Consider the following 25,496-nt stretch of genomic DNA (forward strand, 5'->3'; position numbering starts at 1 on the left):
GAAATGAAAGAGAATAACAAGGAACACCACGGATATATACAAATGATTATAAGAGAACATATGAAAAATTATATGCCAACAAAATTGCACAACCTGGAAGAAATGGATAAATCCCTAGTATATATAACCTACCAAAACTGAATAAGGAAGAAATAAAAAAGCTTGAAAAGACTGAATACCAGCAAAGAAACTGAATCAGTAATCAAAAACCCCTAGGCAAACAAAAGTTCAGGACCAGCTGGTTTCACAGGTGAATTCTATTCTATCAAACACCTATTTTTTCAAAGACTTAATTATATATCTTAAGGGGGCACAGAGGGAGACAGAATCCCAAGCAGATGCCCCACTGAGCAATGAGCCCCACATGAAGCTCTATTTCATGACCCTGAAAACATGACCTGAGCCAAAATCAAGACTTGGACATTTAACCACCTAGGTCACCCTGAAGCTCCTCTACTAGTCACTTAAAGAAGAATTAATACTATTCTCAAACTATTTCAAAATACAGAAGAAGAAGGAAAGCTTCCAAATTCATTCTATGAGGCCAGCATTACCCTGATACCAAAATCAGATAGACATATCAGAAAAAAGAGAACTAAAGGTCAATAATCTCTGATGAACATATCTCTGGGTTGCAAGGGTGTTTCAATATCCACAAATCAATCAAGGTGATACATCACATTAATAAGAGAAAGCATAAGAACCACATGATCATTTCAACAGGTGCAGAAAAAGCATTTGACAAAGCTATACATTCATTCATGATAAAAAGCCTCTGAAATGTAGACTTAGAGGGAACGTATCTCAACACACTAAAGGCCTTATATGAAAAACCCACAGCTAACATCATACTCAACAGGGAGAAACTGAGAGCCTTTCCCCTAAGACCACTTTTATTCAATATAGTCCTGGAAGTCCTAGCCACAGCAATCAAAAAACAAAAAGAAATAAAAGGCATCCAAATTGGTAAGGAAGAAGTAAAACTCTCAGTATTTGTAGATAACATGATACCATATAGAGAAAACCCTAAAGAATCTCCAAAAAACTTCTAGAAAGACGAATGAGTTCAGTAGGGTCACAGGATTTAAAAATCAGTAAACAGAAGTCCGGTGCACTTTTATACACCAATAATGAAGGTAGCAGAAAAAGAAATTAACAAAATGGTCCCATTTACAATTCCACCAAAAATAATAATACCTAGGAATAAACTTAACCAAGGAGGTGAAAGACCTGTACTCTGAAAGCAATAAAACACTGATAAATGAATTGAAGATGACAGAAGAAATGGAAAGATACTCCATGCTCATGGAGTGGAAGAACAAGTATTGTTAAAGTCTCCACACTACCCAAAGCAATCTACAGATTTAATGAAATCCCTATCAAAATACCAATAGCATTTTTTACAGAACTAGAACAAATAACAAAAATTTGCATGGTACCACAGAAGACCCTGAAGACCCAAGGCAATCTTGAAACAGAACAAAACTGTAGGTACTGCAATCCTGGATTTCAGGATATACTACAAAACTGTGGTAGTGAAAACAGTAAGGTACTAGCTCAAAAACAGACACACAGATCAATGGAACAGGAAAGACAGTCCAGAAATGAACCCACACATATATGGTCAATTCATTTTCAAGAAAGGAGGCAAGGATATGGAATGGGAAAAAGACAGTCTCTTCAACAAATGATGTGGAAAAACCAGACAGCTACATGCAAAAGAACCAAAACTGGACCACATTCTTACACCAGACACAAAAACAAACTCAAAATAGATTAAAGACCTAAAGGTGAGAACTGAAACCACAAAAGTCTTAGAAGAGAGCACAGGCAGTAATTCCTCTGTCATGGCCATAGCAACATTTTTCTAGATGTTTCTCCTAAGGCAAGAGCAACAAAAGCAAAAACAAACTATTGGGACTGCATCAGAATAAAAAAAACTTCTGCAGAGTAAAGGAAACTGTCAACAAAACTAAGGGACAACATACTGAATGGGAGAAGATACTTTACAAATACCATATCTGATAAAGGGTTAGTATCCAAATATCTGTAAAGAACTTATACAAGTCATCACCCCCAAAACAAGTAATCCAATTAAAAACGGGCAGAAGATATGAACACACATTTCTCCAAAGAAGACATACAGATGGCCAACAGACACATGAAAAGATGTTCAACATCACTCATCATCAGGGAAATGCAAATCAAAAGTACAATGAGATACCACCGCACGCCCGTCAGAATGGCTAAAATAAAAAATCCAAGAAACAACTAGCATTGGTGAGGATGTGGAGAAAAAGGAACCCTTGTGCACTGTGGGAATGGTGGGAATACAAACAGGTGCAGCCACTTGGACAACAGTATGGAGATTCCTCAAAAATTAAAAAGAGAACTAACCTATGACCCAATAATTCCACTATTGGGTATTTACCCAAAGACATAAAAACACTAGTTGGAAAAGATATGTGCCTCTCTGCTTATTGCAGAGTTATTTACAATAACCAAAGTATGGAACCACCCTGAGTGTCCATGGATAGATGAATGGATAAAGAAGTATACACACACACACACACACACACACACACACACACACCCCACTGGAATATAAGTCAGTCATTAAAAAGAATAAGGTCTTGCCATTTTGCAACAACATGTATGGATCTAAATGGTATAATGCTAAGTGAAATAAGTTAGTCAGAAAAAGATAAATACCATCAGATTTCACTCATATGTGGAATTTAAGGAACAAAACAAATGAACAAAGAAAAAAAGACAAACACACACTCTTAAAGTTAGAGAACAAACAGGTCGTTACTAGAGGAGAAATAAAAGAAGGTAATATAGGTGAAGGGGATAAAGAGTATGCTTATTGTGATAATTACTGAAATATGTATAGAATTATTGAATCACTACATTGTACATCTGAAGCTAACATAACACTGAATATTAGTTATACTGGAATTTAAATAAATAAATTAATTAAAAGATCTGTAATAAAAACATGATGTGATTCCTTTGCTCTTGATAAGGCTGAGGGTAATTTTTACAAATTTATTGTTGTATTTAGTGTACCCACTCACCTATACATGTTCAGGTTTGGCTCTGCTGTAAAGCGTAAAAAGCAGGACAAGTACATCGTCATTATTATTAGGGCATTTTGATATTTGAACCTTAAATTTGTTGCATTTACTACTTTTCCTAGTCTCTTGGATCCTATGATTCATTTCATATCTGCCTTAGACCTTCATCTAACTTTCTTACTTTGTTTTCCCTCTCTCTCTCTTTTTTTTTTTTAATGATTTTCCATTTGAATGCCTTTCTGGTTTGTAAATAACTGCTTACTTTAAGCGTTAATATTCATATGTGACTTGATTTCTTCTTTATCTTCTTGATTTATGACAGCTTTTTCATACTCTTTCACTCTAGAATTTTAATTGTATTTTGTCATTAGAATTTAGATTCCATTTCTGCTATGGGTTTCCTACCCTCAATTCTCTCAACTCTCTCAGCATTATGGGTAAGATCAGTAAAGAAGTTTCAATGACACAAAATGGTCTTTCAGGAATACCCATAATTAAAAAGTATGTAATTTAAACCATTTTATAAAATAATCATTTTGTCTCTTTTAACTTTCTTTCACTTATATCTTTTGTTAATTGTATAGTAATGATTTTTTTGATGAGTACCTTCGAAAATAACAAGTTTAATCTCTAATACATTTACTTACAAGTGTACTATAAGCTAGGCTAGAAAACAACATTTCTGTAAAAACCCATCAGAAAGGATGAATACAATACCCAACTTTTGTATCAACATGGAGGAAATTATGCTGAGTGAAATAAGTCAAGCAGAGAAAGTAATTATTGTATGGTTTCACTTGTGGAGCATAAGGAATAACATGGAGGACATTAGGAGAAGGAAAGGAAAAGTGAGGTAAATCAGGGCGGGAGACAAGCATGAGAGACTGTGGACTCAGAGAAACAAACTGAGAGTTTTGGAGGGGATCGGGGTGGGGATGGGTGAGCCTGGTGGGGGTATTGAGGAGGGCACCTATTGCATGGAGCATTGGGTATGGTGCATAAACAATGAATCTTGGAACACTGAAAAAATAAAATAAAATAAAAAAGAATAATAAGAAAAAGACAAAAAAAAAGAGGGGTTATGGAAAATCCATGTGAGAATCCAGGGGGATTTATTCATTCATTAATATATAGATAATAAATGCTTATTTCTCATGCATTATAAATATAGATATGAATAAAACAGTATCAGTCTTCAAGGAGCTCACAGTCTAGCACAATGATAGACATGCAGACTGGTAATTTCACATGTAATATGGTAAATATATTACAGTAGGGGTCATAGGTGAGAAGGCTGTTAACTTGCTTAAAAGCCTAGCATAACTTTACAGAAATAAAACCTTTTTCAGCTGCATCTTATAAGGTGATTAGACTTTGTCACACATACAATGTGAGGAAAGAGTTTTTAGGGAGAAAAGGTCATCATGTATGAAATGTTTAAATTTTATTTTATATTCAGAGGATGACCATGGGAATGAAGTATCAAGTGTGTGGTATTCACATTAACAGATTAAATAATAAATGGATGTTTGGACAAGATTGTGTACCTTACTGAGGGATTCAAATTTTATCCTGAAGCTTTGGAGAACTCAGGTATCCATTATAGAATGGTTACTTGAGGGTTATTTTGTCCTCCAAGGGGAGCTAGAGTAGGGAAGAGACAGAGGTAGAGGAGGACCCTCTTCCAATAGCCTAGTCACTAATGAAGAAAATGGGCAGGATGGAATGGATTTGAGAACCACATTTGAGGTTGGGTTTTTGGGTTTTTTTGATTGTAGTGATGGTGAGAAAAAAGTCAGATAGTACCTGCTTAGAATACCTAAGAGTTAAGGAAAGAATGTTTTAAAGGTGAAAAGAAATCTAAGGCTAAGAGGAAGCACATAACAGGGGACTAAAAAAGTCCAGTCTCCACTGAACAATTTGTTGCCATTCTCCTTAAAGTCTGTGAGAATGGGGCCCTCTATAATTGTGCATGTATGACCTGCATGGCTAGATGCAGTCAAGAGTAGAGCAGTCCCTAAGATGGTTGAGACTAGAGCAAAATTCTGTGGGGATTCTGTCAATAAAAACAACTTGATTAAAAATGTACTATAAAACTCAAGGGCCCATTCAAAGTATATTAATTTATCAATGAAGAATTTGAATAAAGAGTAGAGAGAAGGTACTTAAATATTGTTATTATTGTCCAGTCAGTGCACATAAAGAGTCTTCATAATGCCTAGACCCCATCTCTTCCTATCAGGTCTAAGGACCACCTCTTTATTATCAAATTCATTCAATAATATCTAAATTGCTGTTTCTGGCTGATTTCTTATCTCCCACCATTAGAAAAAAAATAATGCTATTTTTGCTTATAATGCCATGATTCTTCCCAACCTTTTTATATTGAAATAATAAAGATTTTCTTCAGTTCACCAACACAAATTTTTAAATGTTGATTACATTTTTACTCATGATGCTAAATCAACCACTGTGCTACCTGTCAATAATGGCTCCTATTGATTGTTTCAGAGGTTGTTACTCTGCTTCTTTGATGATGTCCACAAATGCAAGTCTCCTCCAGGGTATGGTGAAACATGAATGACAATTTATCATTTAGAAGTTTGTAGCATAGATATTGAACAACACATCTTCCAACTGTGTCTTCTCTGGAACTCTTTAGACTGTCATCTCTGCATTTGTAGAGTATTATTTCTTTAATTATTAACTACACCCCTACCATCACACATCATCAGCAAAGAAGATAAGTGAGGGGACCCTAAATCGAGTAATGGGGCAGTCCTGTTTGCACAAAGAATGTCCCTTATTGACTGTATCATAAGAGTGACCAGGAGAATATAACGTTACTACATCAATCAGAGACAAGAAAGGACATCAGTAAGAAGGGCCCTTGGCATTGAAAAGCTACTCCCTTTCCCAGGCTCAAGAGTCCTTTTAGGAGACAGGTGTGGTAGTTACCCCAGAGGACTCTCTGACACTTGGCACAGAGAATGTAGAGGGGATGGGATGACCATCTTGGGTCCCAGTGATGAGGGGTATACATTGTAAAGGATTCTGACTCCAACTCTTGGGGTGCTAGAGGCCAGAGGCAGCACTGCAGTGGGAACTAAATGAGTGAGAACCAACTGACAGATTCACACACAGGGCTCAAGCCTAATGTCAGAAATGGATGATTGTTAGCCCAGAGTTCTGAGCAAACCTGATGTCCAACATAAGTGAGAGTCATCCATATCAGTATGTCAGAACTAGTCGGGCATACCAATCTTGCATTATCCCATGAAATAAATACTTTACCAGTCAGGTGGGGGGATTTTCCCATCAGGATACCCTCCTTGCCTTTAGGCATGATCCACAGAGTTCCTTGGGAACTCTAGTCAATCCCGTATCTTAGGTAGAGGTCCAGGGAATGATCCAAAAAGGAAAAATGGTAAGCTGTTCCAGGCTTGGAGCTCCTAACCCAGACTGCACTTCCAGTCCTAGACAGTCCAAGCCTCTGGAAAGGGACTTTAAATTTTGAATTTGGTACATCTGACAACTTGACTCATGCATGACCAGGCCTAGACACAGAGACCCCCGCCCAGATAACACTGGTAACCTCAGCTGGTCCCAAGCATGGCAAACTGAGACTCAAAAAATATTTGAGGAAGGCATTCAAAAAAGTGTGGCACCCTGAGGGATAGGTTCCAGTGCAGTACTTGCTTGGTGCTTACTTGCTTGTCTAACATGTTTTTAATTGGTGGTACTGACTCAGAGCAGATGTAGCATTTTTGTTTTTTTTTTTGGATGGGCTAAGAATTTTGTTAATAAGTTTTAATATATTCTCTCTTTCAATTTGCTATTGATCTCATTTAGTAGTTATTAACTCTATCATATATAGGATGAAAGTGACCTTAAGAAACTGAGCAACCTATAAATATCACACAATAAATACTGGAGCCAGGAATCAAATCTGAGTCTATGTAACATCAAAACTCATGCTCTTGAGGATGGATTCTAAGCTTTCTATTTTCTGAGGTGGTAGGTAAAAGTAATGAGTAATCCTAACTGACCTGACTCCAGTCATATATCCTTCTTTAATCAAGCTTTCCCTGGTATCAAAGATATAGGCTGCTTGACACTATTAAAACTTCTCATGGAGACTAGGGAATGCATAATCCTAACAAACAACTAAACTAAGAAACTCAGTGTCCAGTTATAAAACAGAAGGTAAAAGAGATAATAGAGATAGAAATAACTTTTATATTTGTAGTGTTATGAAGATTTGCTTTATTTTGTATCTCTTTTTCTTATCCACATAAGCAGTGGAGAGAAGTTTAAAATAATGTAAGAAGGCAGGACAGAAAACAATTTTCATAATGCTCTCTTAAAATCTAAAAGATTTTAGATGTCCATTTTGGACATAAATCTTTTCTCATGCATTTAGAATAGTGTAGCATCTGTCTTTGATTAAGTAAGCCAGTTGTCTGGGGACAAAGTGGGGGGACAGTAAAACTTGGTGGTGAAGGAAAAGAAAGAAGACACCCTCCAGCAATAATTCAAGACTCCTTCTTTTTCCACTAGTCCCTGTTGCTCCAGATTTGTGGCTTTTGTGGATTTAACTTTTTCAAGTGGTAGGTAGTGTTTATGCATCTTCTATAATCTCCTCCGAGGCAGTTTTATCAATTTTTTTTTTACTAAATTTCCTTTCTAGGCCCTAGACCCTCATCCCTAAAGTGACTGAGCCCATTGCCACTGTACCCTTCTCAGGCAGTATTGCTGAACTTGTCTGTTAGGTGGGAAAGGGAGTTCCAAGAACCTCCCAAGTAGATCATGCAGGTATCAAAAGCATTCCTCCTTGCTCCCACCATAATAGTAGCTCTGCCCCCATCAAGTGGTTAGGGTCTATTACCCCTGTCCTAGATATTACCCCTGTCCAAGATATCTTGCCTGTTTGGCACAAGGAGCTGGGGAGTAGATCGGTGAAGTTCCTCACACTGTTTGGCTTGGAGTAGGACTCCCAACATGTGCTTTTAACTATCAAACTCTTGTAAGCCCTGGGTTTCATGTTGCTGCCATACCAGCCTTGCTGTTCATTGTAGTAACTGCACTCACCTGTATTCTGACAGTTACACCTTGTCATCTGGCCTCTATTCTTTCCAATCGGTATCATCCACTTTGCAAATGATGTGAAATTCTGTGCATTACAATTCTGTGAAAACTTGACCTAAAAAGGAGAGCCTCTACTGAACTTAGTGATGCCAAGAGCACATTACTCTGGGTCAGTGTGTGGAACAGCATCCTCTGGGAGGTTTATAGCCATACAAAATACATCCACTCAAAATGCCTACTTCTCCAGTCCATTTTAAACCCCTTCTTTCATCATCTATCATGGCAGTTTTGGAATTTCCATCTTACTTAATGTGATCGGTCACTTTTTCCATGTTTCTGAAAGCCATCTGGATGCAGGTACCATCTCCAGTCCTTTCTAGGGTATTAAATTTTATATTCCAGGAAAGTGTATGTTTTGCTTCAGTTTAGTCTCTCAACCTCATAATGTAGAACAATGAGTAATTTCCCAGATCCTTTCAATACATAATAGCTAGTTCCTGAAATTCTTTCATCCTCTCTTTCCTTAGTTGACCCAGAATATTTATAGCCAGGCTATACTGAGACATAAGCTTAGTTTTTGGCCTAGGAGCCAAGAAAGGAGGTTGAGGAAGATCCTAAGGGAGGGTGGAAGAGGTGAGTAAAATGTTATCTCTCAAGGGAATGTTCTCTCTCAAGGGAGAGGCACCTGCAGCAACTTCAAGGGAGGGGAGACTGGTAGACCTTATAGGGGAGATATAAGCCACTTTTGTAGGCTCAGTGATTCCAGAGAAATCTTGGGATTCAAGTTTCATGTGCATTAACATTAACATAGATGTGTCCATTCCATGTACAGGATTGTATTATTTCCCAAACTAGACTCTGAACATGGCATAGGAGACCTACCCTAGTTATACTTTTGAACTTTTTTTGAGCTCAGCTGCTCTGAGAATTAAGGCCTGGGCCTCAGCTTTTTAACTTTCTCATTATAAGATACATGAGCTTCTTTATATGCTGGTAAGAAGATCCTCTTGCTTTTGTACTTATTTTTTTTAAGTTTTTATTTAAATAATCTCTGTAACCAATGTGGAGCTCAAACTTAACCACCCAGAGATCAAGAGTCACATGCTTCTCTGACTGAGCCAGCCAGGCACTCCTTGTACTTAGATTTTTATTGCTGGTTAATCACTTTGGGCTTTTTGTTCTCTTACCCAAGAGCTTAAGTTGAGCTTAGTAATAGCCACTTAGCTCCGTTGTCCTTGTCCTTCTCCAGATGAGTCAGACACCTGCTCTATCACACCAGCTTATGTATTTTCCTCCCTTAACAGAGCATCCCAGTTCACCACTGATGAACAATTGCCCTGCTACCCAAGTGCTTCATTCCTTTTTTTTTTTTTAAGATTTATTTTTTTATTAGAGAGAGAGATGAGTGCACACAGAGAGAGAAGGAAAAGCAGAAGCAAGACTCCGCTGAGCAGGGAGCCCGATGCAGGGCTCCATCCAAGGACCCCGGGATCATGACCTGAGCTGAAGGCCCACACTTAACTGACTGAGCCATTAGGTGCCCCTAAATGCTTCATTCCTGAGAGGAATTTTGATTCCTCTTTAATTAGGTTATCTAAGTTCCTGGATTAAACATAAAGATTTAGGGGGCACCTGGGTGGCTCAGTGGGTTAAAGCCTCTGCCTTCGGCTCAGGTCATGATCCCAGAGTCCTGGGATCAAGCCCCACATCGAGCTCTCTGCTCAGCGGGGAGCCTGCTTCCTCCTCTCTCTCTGCCTGCTTCTCTGCCTGCTTGTGATCTCTGCCTGTCAAATAAATAAAATCTTTTAAAAATAAATAAATAAATAAATAAACAAACAAACAAACATAAAGATTTAGAAGCAGAACTTGGACTTAGCAGGGAAAGGAGAGAGAATGATAGATTTACCTCTGAAGGTTAGGTTTCTTCTCCTAACTGGTGTTCCTTTTCAGTATAGTGTTTTGCATGTTCTTTTCTACCCCTGTACTAATCCTGTCAAAAACTGAATATGGATTTTTGAAGGATAGTAAGCTCTTGTCTTAAATTCTTAACAACTATATAAATATGAGAAACAGATTTAAATCTAAAAGGAAGGTAAAATCTTCAGTTACTTAATACATATTCATATTTAATCATATTTAATGACTGATTTAATGCAGTATGTTCAACAATCATAAATTTAAGAAAAGGACTCACACTTGTCTAATTTTGCTTCTTCCTTCCTCTCAACTTCCTTACCATTCTCTTTTTAATAATGTGTAAGGGAAAGTATTTCAGATGAAAAGAGGATCTGGGAGCTCAGAAGACCACTTTTAAGATAGCCATACAATTATTTCAGGTAAAAGCAAATACAGCTCTTACAGTTTTGAGTTTCTTGATGAAAAATCCTTTAAAGGGGAAAAAATCCTATATCAAGGGTAGATCTACATCTAAGAAAGTGAGATCCAAACATTTCAGACATTCATTTAACAAGAATTATTAAGTTTATTAAACCCACAGAGATGCTGATGTCTTTCAGAAATAAACATAGCTTAATTATTCAAAGAACGTAAAATTGTGTTGAAGGCTAAAAACAGCAAAATAAACATTCAAGTTAATAAACTACATGATAACCTCTATAAATGAATATTGTACACCTGTTTTAACATTGTATCTTGACTACCTGGGAACAACAGGAAATATAATAGCCAAAGGCTATTATCCTCTTATCCTGTTATCCTCTTATCCACTCTCCTTTCTCTGTAGCCTCTACCATGATCTCTTCAGTCTCTCTTTGTCTCTGCCTTCCCCCACCCCTATCTCTGCCTAGTCAGATCAGATCCTGTTCTTTCTCTAAGGCTTACTGTAAGTTTGATCACTTCCTTGGGTCTGACTTTCCTCTGATCCTTCTTAAAGTTTATGCCTAATTACCTGCCACTTGCTCTTATCCAGCCTTCTTCACATTTCTCAGGGTCCTAACTATATTAATCTGGTCTCAGCAGCACTGTCAACTCCTTAAAGGTTGTGACTCTGCTTTAGATCTCTCTTGGATTCCTGATAACACCTGTTTCCTTACATTCTCCCTGCAAGATGAAAAAAACTTAAATCTCCTTTTCAGTGATAACTTTGTCTATAGCTTATAGAAGGAAGTCAAGGCAGGTGCAGGAGTAAATAACACCTAGACAACCCACAAAACAAGAGTCTGTGGGAAGGACAACTAGTATTTTAAAATTTTAAAAAGGAATATTGGGGATAAGAAATTAAATTTGTTCTAGCAAAATATCTGTTCTCTTTTATCATCTTGAGCATTTCATTTCACCTCATTCTGTTTCATTTGACTCCATAAAACTCTGTGGTTTCCTTTCTGGTGTAATTTTCTCTTATTATTTAAACAAGATGATTGCATATTTACTCTAGAGGGGAAAGAAAACATATATATTGAAAGACCTTTGTCATTGAACCAGCTATGAAGCTTTAATCTGTTAAGAGTAGCTTTTTAGTGCCGTGAACGCTTTTTATCTTTCTGTAAGTCACTCTTTAGTATGCCAAAAGCAGACATCAAAAGTGTCCCAAAGCTCCCCAACAATTAAGCAGTCAACCCTTTTTGGGTTTTTCTGGTAATTAGTTGATAAAAGAACTGTCAAAAGCCAGGAGTTGTGAGTATCCCAATGATAGGAAATAACTTACACTTAGGATGCTTTCTTAGAGAACCTCCTTCTTGACAGCAGCACACTTCTGAAGTTGGATAATGTATATCCCAAAGATTGCTGCTTTATAATTTCATACATTTACCAGCATCTTTCCCTATTATTATTTGTTTGGTTTTATTTTTTTTAAGATTTTTAAAAATATTTTATTTATTTATTTGACAGAGAGAGATCACAAGTAGGCAGAGAGATAGGCAGAGAAAGGGGAAGCAGCCTCCCCACTGAGCAGAGAGCCCGATTCGGGGCTCGATCCCAGGACTATGGGATCATGACCTGAGCAGGAGGCAGAGGCTTAACCCACTGAGCTACCCAGGTGTCCCTGGTTTTATTCTTTCTTGCAAAACCCTCCCAGGGAATAATAAATGAGAGCTGAAAGGCTTTATGTTCATAGGTTTAGAAAAATGTTATGTAGTCTGTGTGCTCTCTTCTGAACATGTCAGAGAAGCTTTTCCCATGGGGATCTTATCAGTTCTTTAGTGCACTTGCACTTATTTGTTGTTTAAAAGTCAAACTTTGTTATTAAAAAGTCCACTTTGTTATTAAAAGACATCATCACTGTTCCTCCCACGAAACAACTCCAATACTAACTTTATTAATAATATTTATAAACTGAAAATATTCCAGGATCCATATTGATATTCCATATAAATGTCCAGGCATATTTATATAGAATACTACTCAGCAATTAAAAAAGAATGTATTGCTGAAACATAAAAACATGGATGAATCTCAAAACCATTAGGCTGAAATTAATGGAGTCTTACCCTAAAGAGTATATACTGCATCAGTCCATTTAGATCTAGAACAGGCAGAACTAACCTGTGGTATATAAAATAATCAAAACAATGTTTTCTTCAGGAAATGGAGGTAAAGATTGACAGGGGAAGGGACATAAGGGGTGATGGTAATATTCTAGATTTTGCTGGGGATATGGGTTACAGAAATGCATTCACTGTCACAAGTGAACAAATGAATACTTAAGATTTCTCCATTTTTGTGTGTGCAAATTTTACATAAGAAATACAAATATTCAGACCTCGTTAATAATGTATGCTGAAGTCTGTAAAGAGAAGTGTGCCATTTGCTTGGAAATGCATCCAAAAATTTGTTGGATTGATGGATTTTAGACGGATGGCTAGTTAGATAGGTGATAAAATATTAATGGAAAATATAAATGTAGGTATATAAGTTTTCACTGTAAAGTAATTTAACTCGGTGTTGTGTTTGAAATTTTTTGTGACATAATGATGGAGGAAAGGAGAGCAACTAGCTGATCGTTCTTGGTAGTTTATTACTAGTAAGTCTCACTAAATTTCCTAGAATTTGAGTGCACTTGCTAGTTTTTAGCTTACAGTAAGTTTATAACCAAAATAAACTCTCAGTATCTCTCAGGAAACTAAGGATACGGGGTATATTAATATAAGAATGTTACAACTGTTACTTGAACTTTCACTACTATTTAGAATGACTTTATTATGTATTACATGAAAAATTCAAATTTAACTATTGAATAAATCCAAATCAAATGGTGTATGAATTAAGCCCAATTTTCCTTATGGTTAAAATTTACTAAATAAAATGACTAGGTACTAAAATAGTTTTTTAAAGACTATTAAAAATATAAATTTTTTAAAAAGAGTTTTAACACCTAAAATTGAAGGTCTGCACCATCTGGAATGAGGATCAATCTCATGCATTTTCTCTAGATGGTAGAATTAACATACTGATCATAATCTCTTTAGCCATTAGCTCCTTTAATCCATCAGCTCCTTTAATCCATCTACAATCTCATTAAAACCTCCTCCAAACTCTGATGGACCTATTATCAACAATATTTAAGGTATTTTTTAAAAGATTTTTTAATTTAGTCATTTGAAAAACAGCAAGAAAGGCAGGGATGGAGAGAGAGATTACACACAAGCAGGAGTTAGGAGCAGAGGAAAAGGGAGAAGCAGACTCCCACTCCCCTATGGGGGTCAGTCAGGGTCTCTGGCATCATGACTTGAGCTGAAGCCAGACATTTAACTGACTAAGCCACCCACATACCCCTTAAGGTATCTTTCTTTAATTCATCGTCTGAAATAGAAATTTTTATTATTTTAGAAAATTTGAAAAATATGGAAAAGAATACAAAAGAGAAGAATGAAATTAATTCATATTTTGCCAAACAAAGAAAATCTTCAGGAAACATTTTACATATTTCCTCTTTTTAAGTATCTATTATTACATATTTGAGATTACTTTTCTAAAATTTTAATTCCAGTATAGTTAACATGCAGTGTTATATTAGCTCCAGGTGCACATGTAATAATTAAACAACTGTATACATTACTCAGAGCTCATAATGATGAGTCTACTGTACTCTTAATCCCCTTCACCTACTTCACCCACCCCCACCAACCTCTCCTCTGGTAACCATCATTTTATTCTTATAGTTAAGACTGTATTTTGGCTTCTCTCTTTTTTTTTTTTTCATTTGTTTTGTTTCTTAAATTGCACATAAGATGAAATCCTAGGGTATTTGTCTTTCTCTGACAGACTTATTTCACTTAACATTATACTCTCCAGATCCATTCATGTTGTTGCAAAATGGCAAGATCTCATTCTTATTTACGGCTGAGTAATATTCCATTGTAGACATATGTCACTTCTTTATCCATTCATCTATCCATGGACACTCAGGGTGGTTCCATACTTTGGTTATTGTAAATAACTCTGCAATAAGCAGAGAGGCACATATCTTTTCCAACTAGTGTTTTTATGTCTTTGGGTAAATACCCAATAGTGGAATTATTGGGTCATAGGTTAGTTCTCTTTTTAATTTTTGAGGAATCTCCATACTGTTGTCCAAGTGGCTGCACCTGTTTGTATTCCCACCATTCCCACAGTGCACAAGGGTTCCTTTTTCTCCACATCCTCACCAATGCTAGTTGTTTCTTGGATTTTTTATTTTAGCCATTCTGACGGGCGTGCGGTGGTATCTCATTGTACTTTTGATTTGCATTTCCCTGATGATGAGTGATGTTGAACATCTTTTCATGTGTCTGTTGGCCATCTGTATGTCTTCTTTGGAGAAATGTGTGTTCATATCTTCTGCCCGTTTTTAATTGGATTACTTGTTTTGGGGGTGATGACTTGTATAAGTTCTTTACAGATATTTGGATACTAACCCTTTATCAGATATGGTATTTGTAAAGTATCTTCTCCCATTCAGTATGTTGTCCCTTAGTTTTGTTGACAGTTTCCTTTACTCTGCAGAAGTTTTTTTTATTCTGATGCAGTCCCAATAGTTTGTTTTTGCTTTGTTGCTCTTGCCTTAGGAGAAACATCTAGAAAATGTTGCTATGGCCATGACAGAGGAATTACTGCCTGTGCTCTCTTCTAAGACTTTTGTGGTTTCAGTTCTCACCTTTAGGTCTTTAATCTATTTTGAGTTTGTTTTTGTGTCTGGTGTAAGAATGTGGTCCAGTTTTGGTTCTTTTGCATGTAGCTGTCTGGTTTTTCCACATCATTTGTTGAAGAGACTGTCTTTTTCCCATTCCATATCCTTGCCTCCTTTCTTGAAAATGAATTGACCATATATGTGTGGGTTCATTTCTGGACTGTCTTTCCTGTTCCATTGATCTGTGTGTCTGTTTTTGAGCTAGTACCTTACTGTTTTCACTACCACAGTTTTGTAGTATATCCTGAAATCCAGGATTGCAGTACCTACAGTTTTGTTCTGTTTCAAGATTGCCTTGGGTCTTCAGGGTCTTCTGTGGTACCATGCAAATTTTTGTTATTTGTTCTAGTTCTGTAAAAAATGCTATTGGTATTTTGATAGGGATTTCATTAAATCTGTAGATTGCTTTGGGTAGTGTGGAGACTTTAACAATACTTGTTCTTCCACTCCATGAGCATGGAGTATCTTTCCATTTCTTCTGTCATCTTCAATTCATTTATCAGTGTTTTATTGCTTTCAGAGTACAGGTCTTTCACCTCCTTGGTTAAGTTTATTCCTAGGTATTATTATTTTTGGTGGAATTGTAAATGGGACCATTTTGTTAATTTCTTTTTCTGCTACCTTCATTATTGGTGTATAAAAGTGCACCGGACTTCTGTTTACTGATTTTTAAATCCTGTGACCCTACTGAACTCATTCGTCTTTCTAGAAGTTTTTTGGAGATTCTTTAGGGTTTTCTCTATATGGTATCATGTTATCTACAAATACTGAGAGTTTTACTTCTTCCTTACCAATTTGGATGCCTTTTATTTCTTTTTGTTTTTTGATTGCTGTGGCTAGGACTTCCAGGACTATATTGAATAAAAGTGGTCTTAGGGGAAAGGCTCTCAGTTTCTCCCTGTTGAGTATGATGTTAGCTGTGGGTTTTTCATATAAGGCCTTTAGTGTGTTGAGATACGTTCCCTCTAAGTCTACATTTCAGAGGCTTTTTATCATGAATGAATGTATAGCTTTGTCAAATGCTTTTTCTGCACCTGTTGAAATGATCATGTGGTTCTTATGCTTTCTCTTATTAATGTGATGTATCACCTTGATTGATTTGTGGATATTGAAACACCCTTGCAACCCAGAGATATGTTCATCAGAGATTATTGACCTTTAGTTCTCTTTTTTCTGATATGTCTATCTGATTTTGGTATCAGGGTAATGCTGGCCTCATAGAATGAATTTGGAAGCTTTCCTTCTTCTTCTGTATTTTGAAATAGTTTGAGAATACTAGGCATTAACTCCTCTTTAGATGTGGTAGAATTCACCCGTGAAGCTCTCTGGTCTTGGATTTTTATTTGTTGGGATTTTTTGATTGACAACTTCATTGTTTCTTATCAGTCTGTTCAAATGTTCTGTTTTTTCCTGCTTCAATTTTGAGAGGTTTTTTCATTTCTGGGAACTTATTCATTTCTTCTTCATTGTCTAATTTGTTGGCATATTATATTTCATAATGTTTATAATTCTTTGTGTATCTATAGTGTTGGTTGTTATTTCTCCTCTTTCTGATTGTTTTTATTTGAGTCCTCTTCTTTTTTCTTTTGATGAATCTGGCTAAATGTTTTTCAATTTTGTTGATTTCTTCAAAGAAGCATCTCCTGGTTTCATTGATCTGTTCTATTGTGAGATTACATTTTATGCAAAGTCTTCTTTCACTGATTTTCTTTCTCTAAATGTTATGATCTGAGTAGTTTTTAAATATTACATAATATTTTTCATATAAATGTATTGCTAACATTCTTTTTTAATTCACTTGTTTGGATATTTATTCAAAAACATTTATTGAGTGGCACCTGGGTGGCTTAGTGGGTTAAGCCCACTAAGATGATCTCAGATTCCCAGGATCAAATCCCTCTGCTCAGTGGGGAGTCTGCTTCGCCCTCTCCCTCTGATCCTCCCCCCTGCTCCTCCCTCTCCTCTTCTTATGTGCTCTCTCTCAAATAAATAAAAATCTTTTAAAAAATACACATTTATTGAGTACTTCATGTGGTATATTATGTGAGATGCTGAGAAAATATGGGCCAGCTAAATCATAATGATTCCTGTCCTCATGAAACTTCCTCTTTAGTAGGGATGATAGACAGTTTAAAAAGGCACAGAAGTCAATAAAGAAGCACCAATGTGTTAAGCACATTAAAGGAAAATAAATTTATAACAGTGTTTGAGAAAGTAGTACACTGGTGGGCCTAATGTATTTTTGTTTTAGGAGCGATTACAAATGACTCAGTGTCCTTTGAATTTTATTTCTGTTTCTTGCTCTTTCAACAGAATTGGAAACTTTAGGTGGAGACTTTTAGTTTATCATGTTTATGTCCTCATGTAGCAGTAAATATTATATCTTGAACACAGAGCACTCAATGAACACACATTCAATAAATTAATTACTGTCTATATGTATTTGGTTTCCTATCAAAGGTTTTTCATTTTTGTTGGGGTTTTTATACTTTCCATTTCTTTTACAACATAAAGTTTGTGAACTTAAAATCTGAGTGTAATGTATAAAGACAAATATAAAGAAAGCAAAATAGGAAGCCTGTGAGGTATTGTTAAGCCATCCCTGTTTTTTAAATTTCTTGATTTACACATTTCATTTTTTTCTTTTTAATATTTTAAAAAAGTGTCATGAAACTGGCTTTCACTGGTAAAAGCTTCATGGTCTTAGTCTCACTATTTTTCACTCACCGTATCTATAAATGGTATTTTAGCCATATCTTTTTAAATAAAAAATATTCTGCAAAATTTCTTAAATTAATTACAACAGGAAGTCAAACCTTTCAAGAGAAGTCAGAGTTCCATAATTCTGACCTGCAGAATTGTTTTTTTTTAAATTTCTAAGACTACACACATACATTCTTCAGTAGCAATAAGTTGTTTATAGGCTTTTGAGAATTTCATAAGATAAAATAGTAATAAATAGATGACAAATATGACTGTCTTCGCAATGAAGTGTCACTATTTGGGCTCTATAAGGGACTTCCAAAGATGTAATTATCTTTGAGAATTAAATTGGAATTACACTTACAATGGGCTCTACTTGAGTCTTTTTTCGTCCAAACACATTATTTCAGTCTGATTGGTTTTCATGGCCTCAAAAGTAATTCACAGTACAAAATGTTGTGGGATAAATGAGAAATATTAAAAACATACTTCAGCTATGTTGATTCACAAAGATATTCTAGATTTCATTTCTTTGTAGTCTTCTGAAATATAAGGCAGTTTGATTTATAGGTATAATTTTTAAGCATATGGCAAAAGTCCTAAAGAAAAATGAATACCTAAATTTATTTTTCATAATAGTTTGATATTCAGACTTCAGTAATATATTGAAAAATGTTAGAAAAAGCTTTTGTACTTAGTGACAGATTAAATCTTGATTTATCTTTACCATGGGGGATTAAATACTATTAGAGATAAACCTTTTAAAGAAAAGGACTGTGCTTCAAATTGATTTATACCAATATCCAGTGCCTTCTACATAGAAGATAACTGGTAATTACTGGATGGATGGATGGATGGATGAATGGTTGGATGGATCCATGCAAAATAAACTTCTCCCTCATCAGTGTTCTAAGGAAGTGCCTTCTCATCTAACTGCCATGGTACCAGTTTATTTTTATTTTTAAAATAACATTCCCAAGGTCTGAGCAGAAGGCCATTATAATCATACTATAAAATTAAATCAAGAGTTGTCCTGTTATTTCTATTTAAATTTCTCAGACACAAAGCAAAAGCTAGACTGCAAATCATCTCCCAATCAAATAGAATGCTTTGTTTTCTTTAGTTATTATGTTTTCCCTATATCCTTTTGCTGCTCAGTTGTTTTCCTCAATTGACTTGAAGATTGTAGTCCCCAGAAAGATCTATTTTTACCAATCTGAATGAATTATAGCTTAAGCTGCTTCCTGGCTGAGGAAGGTAGCTATTAAAATGCTAACCCACTGAGGTTGGAAAGTGCCCAGTGGAAAGTGACTGTACAGGAAAGTGAGCATACATGCTGTCAGAAAAAGGAATATTTCAATGCATTCCATCCAGGCCAGAGATGCCACTAGAGTTTGACTGGAAACCAGTTGTGATTCACATCGATGACTCATGAAAACCACAATTCAGTTTATTTTTCAGCTACTGCTGCTGTTTTAGATCACTCAAGTCCTACATTGGTTGGGGGAAGTCACAGATATCAGCATGGACAAAATCAGAACTGACATATTTTTACTGACTTTCACTTCAGCAATTTGATCATTACTGAAGGCAATTCTACTTCCATGGCTTTGACCTTAGCCATCTGAAAATGGAAAAAATAGATTTAGTGATTGACAAGTTCCAATCAAGAGTGATTGATAACTGTAAAAATAAGGTTTTCTTAAAAGAGAAGGCAATTTAGAGGCATTTAAAACATCTCCATTGACACTCAGGAAGGTGTTGCTGTGCTGTTTAGAATTTCTTCTATTTCCATACAGATCAAGAAAGGTTAGTGATGCCAGAAGTGTACTGGATATCCCCAAAGGTCTGGGTTTCTGGTAGAAACACAACACAAAGTCTCTCTGAGCAATGGGTCCTGGCTGATTTCCACTGTAATAACAGCTTCTGTGGAGACATTGGGGCCATCACAATGTAAAACTAAGGCTATATATTTTATTTTTCTTCTGAAAATCAGGTATACAAAGTTGAACTAATCATAAATGAACTAATGTAAATTGTTTATTTGACAGCTCATGTCTGTCTGTATGTATACATAGTTAGGAAAATGAAACTTATAAATATTCAACCCAGGAACTACGATATTGAGTAACTTACGTGTTCCTCTTTGTTGTCCTGTTCTAACCTAGATCCATACTTACCCACTCATCCTTCTGTCAGCCAATCACTTTCTCAAGAATTTTGTGTTTTCTATCTTCTTGCTTTATAAAAGTGAGCCATATTTCATAATGTATACATGCCTAAAGAATGTATTGTGCATTCTTATGTATACCATTTTTAATGTACTGTATTTTTTTTACTCAAACTTAGTGTACCCAGATTCATGCTTATTGTTGCATCTAGCTGTAGTTCATTAAGTTTTCACTGCTGTATAGTATCCCACTTTGTGAAAACAGCACCATTCATTTGCTCTTTCCCTCATCAAAAGCATATGGACTGTTTCCAGATTGATTGTTTTCCCGAGTCAGAGAGAACTACAATCAGTATTCTTGTACAGGTGTCCAAATACCTAGGGTTAAACCCAGTGAAATGGCTGAGTCATGGGATATACAAATTTTGAACTTTATAGACATGCCAAGTTGTTTTCCAGTGAGGTCGTATTGAATCATCAGCTTGTACTAGCAACGCAGAAAATCTGGGTTTCATCCGCATCTCTCCATCTCTATACATTCTCAGACTTCTTAATTTTTGCCAATCAAATATTGGATATACATTGGATTTACATATTCTTGATATTAGACTTCTTTGGGTTATGTATGCTACAAATGTCTTCCTGTAATTTGTACCTTGTTTGTTTCTTTTCTTTTTCTTTTCCTTTTACCATTTTTTAAAATTTTAATTCAAGTGAACTAACATATGGTATTATTGTAGTTTCAGGTGTACAACATAGTGATTAAACTGTTCCATATGTTACTCAGTGCTCATCATGGTACGTGTACTCTTAACCTCATTCATTATTTCATTTATTCCTCCACCTACCTTCCCTCTGGTAATCATCTGCTGGTTCTCTATGGTTAAGAGTCTGTGTTTTTGGTTTGTCTCTCTTTTTTTCCCCTTTATTCATTTGTTTAGTTCTTAAATTCCACATATGAGGGAAATCATATAGGATTTGTTTTTCTCTGGCTTATCTTACTTAGTATTATATACTCTAGTTCCACACATTTTATTACAAATAGCAAAATTTTATTCTTATTTATGGCTGGGTTATAGTCTAGTCAATATCTATCTATCTATATAGATACAGATATATATCTATATACTTAGACGTCTATATGTATATACCACTTCTTTATCCATTCATTTACCCCTAGACACTCAGGCTGTTTCCATAGTTTGGCTGTTGTAAATAATGCTGCAATAAACATAGGGGTGATTATATCTTTTCAAATTAGTGTATTTGTATTTTTTGTTTAAATACACTGTGTGATTACTGGATCATATGGTAGTTCTATATTTAATTTTTAGGGAACCTCCATACCGTCTTCCACAGTGGCTGCACTATTTTGCATTCCCACTAACAGTGCTCAAGCGTTCCTTTTCCTCCACAACCTCACTAACACTTGTTGTTTCTTGCATTTTTTATTTTACCAATTCTGGCAGGTATGAGGTAATATCTCACTGTGGTTTTGATTTGCATTTCCTGATAATGAGTGATGTTGAGCATCTTTTCATGGGTCTGTTGGCCATCTGTATATTTTCTTTGGAGAAATGTGTGTTTATGTCTTTTGCCCATTTTTGATTGGATTATTTGTTTTGGGGGTGATGAGTTGTGTAAGTTCTTTATATGTATTTAGATACTAATCCTTTATTGGGCATATCACTACAAATATCTTCTCCTATTCCACAGGTTGTCTTTTAGTTTGTTGATGGTTTTCTTTGCTATGAAGAACTTTTTATTTTGATGCAGTCCCAATAGTTTATTTTTGCTTTTGTTGCTCTTGCCTTAGGAGATGTATCTAGAAAGATGTTGCTATGTTCATGTCAGAGAAATTACAGCCTATACTCTTTTCTAGGATTTTTATGGCTTCAGGACTCCCACTTAGGTCTTTTAATCTATTTGTAGTTCATTTTTGTTTATGGTGTAAGAATGTGGTCTAGTTTCATTCTTTTGCATATAGTTGTCCAGTTTTCCCAACACCATTTGTTGAAGAGACTTTTTCCCATTGCATATTCTTGCTTCCTTTGTCAATTATTAATTGACCATTAATTATAATTTTATTTTTGGGCTTTCTACTCTGTCCCATTGATCTATGTGTCTGTTTCTGTGCCCATATCACACTATTTTGATTACTACAACTTTGTAATATAACTTGAATTTCAGAATTGTGATACCTTCTGTTTTATTTTTCTTTATCAAGATTGCTTTGGCTCTTCAGGTTCTTTTGTGATTCCATACAAGTTTTAGGATTGTTTATTCTAGTTCTGTGAAAAATGCTGTTAGTATTTTGATAAGGATTGCATTAATCTGTAGATTGCTTTGGGTAGTATGGAGATTTTAACAATATTTGTTCTTCTAATCCGTAAGTGTGGAATATCTGTCTACTTTGTGTCATCTTCAGTTTTTTCAGCATTGTTTTACAGTTTTCAGAGTACAAGTCTTTTATCTCCTTGGTTAAGTTTATTCCTAGGATTTTACAATTTTTGTTGCAATTACTAATGGAACTGTTTTCATAATTTCTCTTTCTGCTACTTCGTTATTAGTTTATAGAAATGAAACAGATTTCTGTGTATTGATTTTGTATACTGCAACCTTACTGAATTAATTTCTCAGTTCTAGTAACTTTTTGGTGAAATCTTTAGAGTTTTCTATATATATATAGCATCATGTTATCTGTAAATACTAAAAGTTTAACTTCTTCCTTACCAGTTTGGATGCCTTTTATGTCTTTTTGCTGTCTGATTGCTGTGGCTAGAACTTCCAGTACTATATTGAATAAAAGGGGTGAGAGTGGAGATCCTTGTCGTATTCCTGATCTTAGGGAAAAAGCCAGTTTTACCAATTGCATATGACATTAGCTTTGGGTTTTTCCATATAAGATCTTAATATGTAGAGGTATGTTCCCTGTAAACCTACTTTGTGTACTGTTTTTATCATGAATGGATATTGTGCTTTGCCAAAAGTTTTTTTTGCATCTACTGAAATGATCATACGGTTTTTATCCTTTCCTTTGTTGGTGTAATATATTATCACTCTTGTAACCCAGAAATAAATCCCTCTTGATCATGGTGAATAATTTTTCAAATGTATGCTGGATTTAGTTTGCTAATATTTTGTTGAGGATTTTTGCATCTATGTTCATCAGAGATTATTGACCATTAGTTCTCTTTTTTGATGGTGTCTTTATCTGGTATGAGTATCAGGATATAATGCTGTCCTAATAGAATGAACTTGGAAGTTTTCCTTCCTCTTCTATTTTTCCTAATAATTTAGGATGAAAATAGATGTTAACCCTTCTTTAAATGTTTGGTAGAATTCACCTATAAAGCTCTCTGTTCTTGAATTTTTGTTTGTTGGGAAGTTTGTTTTGTTTTGTTTTGTTTTGTTTTGTTTTAATTACTGATTCAATTTCATTGCTGGTAATCAGTCTGTTCAAATGTTCTGTTTCTTCCTGCTTCAGTTTTGGAAGTTTATATGTATCTAGGTTGTCAAATTTGTTAGCATTTGTATGGTTGCTTTTATTTTTGTGTTTTCAGTTGTTATTTTTCTTTCATTTCTGATTTTATTTATTTGAATATTTGAATCCTTTTCTTTTTTTGAAGAGTCTAACAAGAGGTTTATTGATTTTCAAAGAACCAGCTCCTGCTTTTATTGATATGTTCTTTTTAAAAAATTTCTGTATTATTTATTTCTGCTCTATTCTTTATTATTTCCTTCCTTTTGCTGGTTTGGGGTTTTGTTTGTTCTTTTCTAGTTCCTTTAGATGTAAGGTTAGGTTGTATATTGAGCTTCTTACTGCTTGAGGTAGGCCTGTATTGCTATAAGCTGCCCTCTTAGAACTGCTTTTGCTGCATCTCAGATTTTGAATTCTTGTGTTTTCATTTTCATTTATCTCCCTGTAACTTTTTATTCTTGTTTGACCCTTATGTTGTTCAGTGGCATGTTATTTAACCTTCATGTATTTGTGCTTTGTCCAGATTTTTTCCTGTGGTTGATTTCTAGTTTCATAGTGTTGTGGTCTGAAAAGACACATGGTATGACTTAGACCGATTTCAATTTGTTGAGACTTGTTTTGTGGCCTAATATGTTATCTGTTCTGGAGAATGTTCCATATGCACTTGAAAGAATGTATATCCTGCTATTTAGGATGGAATGTTCTGATTATATCTGTTAAATACATCTGGTCCAGTTTGTCATTCAGTCACTGTTGATTTTCTGCTTAGATGATCTGTGCATTGATGTAAGTGGGGTGTTCAAGGCCCCTACTATTACTGTATTACTATTGATTACTTCCTTTATGTTTGTTATTAGCTGCTTTATGTATTTGGGTGCTCCCATGTTGGGTGCATAAATATTTACAATATTTACACCATGTTGGCAGAATTTGAGTGAGCTTCTTATTGGATTGTCCCTTTTATTAAAATGTAGTGTCATTCTTTGTTTCATGTTACAGTCTTTGTTTTAAAGTCTATTTTGTCTGATAGAAGCATTGTCCCCCTCCCAGGCGCTTTCTTTTGGCAACCATTTTCATGATAAATGTTTCTCCATTCCCTCACTTTTAATCTTTAGGTGTCTTTCAGTCTGAAATGAGCCTCTCGTAGGCATCATATATAGATGGATCTTTTTTTTTTTTTAATCCATTCTGTCACCCTCTGTCTTTTGATTGGAGCAGTTAGTCATTTATGTTCAAAGTAATTATTGATAAATACGTATTTCTTGCCATTTTGTTATTTGTTTTGTGGTTGTTTTGTAGGTTTTTTTTTAACATTTTATTTATTTGAGAGAAGAGAGAGACAGTGAGAGAGAGCATGAGCGAGGAGAAGGTCAGAGGGAGAAGCAGACTCCCCGTGGAGCTGGGAGCCCGATGCGGGACTCGATCCCGGGACTCCAGGATCATGACCTGAGCCGAAGGCAGTCGCTTAACCAACTGAGCCACCCAGGCGCCCCTGTTTTGTAGTTTTTGTCTGATACTTCTCTTGCTTTCTTTTGTGGTTTGTTGGCTTTCTTTAGTGATATACTTGAATTCCTTTCTCTTTATTATTTGCATATCTGTTACTGGTTTTTGATTTTTGGGTACCATTAGGTTTGTATATAACATCTTCTGCATATATCAGTCTATATTAAGTTGATGGTTGCTTAAGTTTGGACTCATTCTTTTCTCCTCTCCTTCATACATTTTAGGTATATGGTGTCATATTTTACAACTCTGTGTGTGTGCATGTGTATGAATCCCTTGATTAATTTTTACAGATATACTTATTTTTATTTCTTCTGTTTTTCTTACTTTTCATACTCTCAGGAA

Source organism: Lutra lutra, chromosome 1 (assembly GCF_902655055.1).
Source record: "Lutra lutra chromosome 1, mLutLut1.2, whole genome shotgun sequence".
Classification (NCBI taxonomy): Eukaryota; Metazoa; Chordata; class Mammalia; order Carnivora; family Mustelidae; genus Lutra; species Lutra lutra.